This window comes from Lycorma delicatula, chromosome 11 (assembly GCF_047948215.1).
Source record: "Lycorma delicatula isolate Av1 chromosome 11, ASM4794821v1, whole genome shotgun sequence".
In the NCBI taxonomy this organism is placed as follows: Eukaryota; Metazoa; Arthropoda; class Insecta; order Hemiptera; family Fulgoridae; genus Lycorma; species Lycorma delicatula.
In genome coordinates, this window is record NC_134465.1 from 52,182,767 (window position 1) to 52,187,048 (window position 4,282).

The 4,282-nt window shown below is 25.7% G+C and overlaps 1 non-coding gene across 1 annotated transcript; it reads right to left on the minus strand.

Moving 5' to 3' along the window:
* Nucleotides 1-944: 944 nt before the first annotated feature.
* On the minus strand, nt 945-1,137 carry LOC142332687 (U2 spliceosomal RNA). Its single transcript, XR_012758397.1, has one exon. It is a non-coding gene; the product is annotated as a U2 spliceosomal RNA (small nuclear RNA).
* Nucleotides 1,138-4,282: the final 3,145 nt, after the last annotated feature.

Consider the following 4,282-nt stretch of genomic DNA (forward strand, 5'->3'; position numbering starts at 1 on the left):
TTTATAACTTACGTGGTCAGCTCGCCGGTACCAAGCGAGCGGCACAGGTTCGGGAGCGTCGCAAATCTGGCACGGCGCGCTCAGTGAACGACGTCGACGGCAACTCTACCGCTGTTTATCATACCTTATGTCTCTTACTTCTCATATCACAGACCGATGTTTAATAAAATTGTCGATATTATTCGAAATAAATACTTGTCTTCGAGACAGGACGGTGAGAAGCCACGAACTCACCCGAAATGAGCCGATCGCTTGCTCGAGTTCTCCTCACAGTCGAGCCACGCGCATATTTCAAATTCAACTTCTAAATAAAGAAATTACGGCTTTTTTTGTTTATAATTTAACATTTAATATTAGTTACATTTAATATTATAGTTAATACTCATATGTGAAAAAATTATTTTTGAATAAAAAATAAATATCTGATCAAATTATAAATGTATTATTTCGATTATTTTTATCTTCCTTTTTTTATTTTTCATTAACCCTTTCACCCAATTATATTTTTCTGATAGTCCATTTTCGACGAAAATTTGTTATACAACAGACTTTTTGATTAGTTTTTCAAAATTAAAAATGGTGGGCAAAAAAAAGAAAAAATTCAAATAATAGAAAAAAACCTCGGAGAAACTTCATCCAAGATAACGTTTCACATTAGAACCCCCCCGCGTGCGCCTCGACACAGCCCCAGCTAATTTCTTATTTCGCAGCCTAATCTAATAGAAGTATTTTTCAAGAGATCTTGCGCGCGTAAAAATCCTGCAATCAACTGTAAAACAGCATTTGCTTAGGAAATAGGTGGGCTTACACAATCAAGTTAATTGTTTTGTTGACCTAATTTTAATAATGCCATTTCTAAAGAAATTTTAGTGGCTGGACTTTCATTTCTAATACCCGCCCGCGGTTTTAACAGATTGTTTATAAATTCATAATGTTTTTTTTAAATTAGATGGGCCGGTCCCGGCGGTACTGCAATACCGGGTCAACCCGCGACAGAGGTGGAGCAAGCCCCTAGCACTCCGTCATTTTCCAAAAATCAGTTTAATATTCTGGCCCAGCGATGCCGGGCGTATCAGATATTAAGCTGATAAGAACAGATACTACACTTTGATCTTAGCCAAGAGGCCGAGAAGCGATAACGGTAAGATCTACACCGACACACCCGCCCAGAAATTTTATAAATGAACCATTCGAGAAGTTACCTTATTTTAAATATTATCCTAATTGCGATTCAATAAAAATGATTTGTAGTAAAGAAAATTATATTAAAAATTATTTAACTATTAAAATGATTCCAATACGATTAGATTTAAAACACTAAAAATACAATAAAAATATATATGATTTTTAATAAATAATGAAATGTACAGCAGTGCGATCTGTAACGATTTTACAAACTAAGTTCTAAAACCTATTATATAAAGTACTACTACTGCTTTTATAATTCTGCTTTTAAAAATTTTATTACCTCATAAATAGAAACATCCTTTACTGGCCTTTTTTTAAATTTTTATTATTTTTTTACTTACATTAAATTCAACAAAATAATTATTTCACAACGTTCTGAGTTATATACAAATTTATTTAAGAAAATTGAACAAAAATGTTAGTATTTCAAAGATTAATCAAATTTATAAAAGATACGCATTACGATTTTATTTTGTTAATTTTTTTTCTTAATTTTGATTATATAATTGAAAACAAGTTATGTTTATTAGTTATAGGTAACTGGTTTGTTCACTCATTCTTTTCTGTATTTCTTAGAATTTGTTACTAAAATTTATTCTATTATAATATCAACAGTAATACATTAAAAAAAACTAAATCATTTCTTTTTATTACTGATAAAAAATAAATCGTTGTTTAGGTTTGGCTGGATGTAACAGCAATATGTGAGAAACTAAAAGATTTTAAATTCATAAATATAAATATAAATAAAAAGTAAAATAATATTTTTAATTATTCTAAATATCATTCTACATGACTGATAAATTTTGATTTACCATATATCATTATAATGTAAGTAAAATTATAGATGATTAATATCTTATTGATGTTAAATAAACATTATTTTATAAATATAAACAATTGTTTATGCTTAATTAAGAAAAACAAAATATTACGACGCCTGGTTTACTACTTTATTAGTTAAACAATTTTTAAAAAAAAAAACTATTAAAACAAAAAAGCAGGTCCTGGGTTTGAATACCAGTCAGGCATTTTTCAAAAATTACATTTCATATTTCTGTGCACAACCTTTGAGTTTCTGTAGTGAATCTCGATTAATTCAAATTAATTTGAATTTTGTAAAGGATTGGAAATTATTGAAATACACATATTGTTCCACTTGACTGTAATTTCTTTAAAATCCTTAATGATAACTGGAGAAATTACATTTAGAAGCGTAGAGCCATATTTTTAATAATAATACAAATACTATAGTATTAGCATTGTTAATAAAAATATGTGCAGTGGCTTAGACGAGACTATAAAGGCCTTCTTGACCCGGCTTTATTTTACCTGGATTGAATCGTTATTGGAATTATTCACCTCAATGGATTTTTTGAACTCTAATAAATAAACTCGTTTATTTGTAACACATTATTAATTACAAAACGTTAAAGTTTTTGTTTTAAAATTAAGCATTAAAGCACGCATTTGGATAAAATATAATCAACGAATTATTTATTTACACGATAACGAATAACTACGACAACAGCCTTTTTTTTATTTCGAATAATAACCAACAAAAAATGTTAAAATGTAAAAAAGTTAAGTATTAAAAATGGTACGACTAGGCTCTGTTTTTATTAAAAAATTCACGCAAATTAAATTCATTAAATTTTATTTAATACCGTTTAAATTTTTCTGAAATAAAAATAAATGTATCGTTACGTTTTTAATTAAATTGCCTAGCAACAAACAAACCTATTGAAATATTTTTAAATCTCTACGATAAACTTCATTTTTTTCCTCTACCGGTAACGATAAAGGACGTTAAGAATACTTAAAAATGATCGAAACTTTGGTTATTCTTTTTTTCGACATTTTGTATTTATATAGTAAATACATTTTACACCACTTGCTTGTAAATTTACAAATTATATTTATTGATACTTAAATTATTTATTGATACTTAAAAAAAAGTATATTTGATATCTTTTGAAACTTTTCTTACCTTCGTTTTCGAATATTTCAATTTCTTTAATAAATATATATTGTTCTACCCGATTGTAATTGCTATCAAATTATTAGTAGTAATTGTAGAAATTACTTAATTTTATATAATACAATAAAGAATTTATTATAATATAAAACTATAAATAAATAAGATCTTAATTTAAACGTATATTTAATTAAATTAAATAAATCTTATTTAAGATGGAAGAATACTATAAAGTTATTTTTATTAATTAACCAAGCTCATTTATGTAATAAAATTATTATAATTATATTTAAAGAAAAATAATTATAAAAAAAAATTGTGGGAATTATTTATCTAAAATTTAGCTTTTAATTAAATAATTGCTTTAAATTTGTTTTAATATTGAATTATTCAATATAAAAAAAATGTATTATTACATTTATTTACAAATTCGTTTTTATAATTTAGAATTTGTTGAATTTGATTAGTCTTTTTAATATAATTCATCATGTTTTATGTTACCTTATTTTTACGTAATTGTTTTGGCCACTTATTTTTGTACTTTCTTTATTTCATTTTATATATATATATTTTATTATTTGATTAGGGAGGAATTTCCTTTTCTTAATGATTTGGCTAAAATTACTGAATTTTATTTTTGGTCCTTTATTTTTTTTTTTATTTCATCTTTGTTTTTAAATTTAGGTTTGAATTTATATATCAAGTCCGATTCAATTTTTTACAGTTAGTTTTTATTTTAATATAGAAGATTTGTATTTGGGTAAATTTATTTTTCTCATTAAATCTGAATTTAAACCAGGATTACATACAATATTATTCAAAATTGTTTTATTTTTCTAAAGTAATATATTTTATTAATTGAAATTTAAGGGCAGTCGTATCCGGTAAGTGGTAAAAAAAATTCGTTTTTTGAAATTTTTTCAGTTTATTTTTCAATATTTTCACAGTCATTTGATATAAAATTCATAAGTGTTTGTTAACAAATATTTTTATGATTTAAAGAAAAATTGCGTCACAGCTGTTTTGCAACTAACGACGCTCATATCTGCCAGTATAACGAGCAAATTTATCAGTAAAAGCTGTTCTTACACAAAACGTTTCTTCCAATGTCTGTTC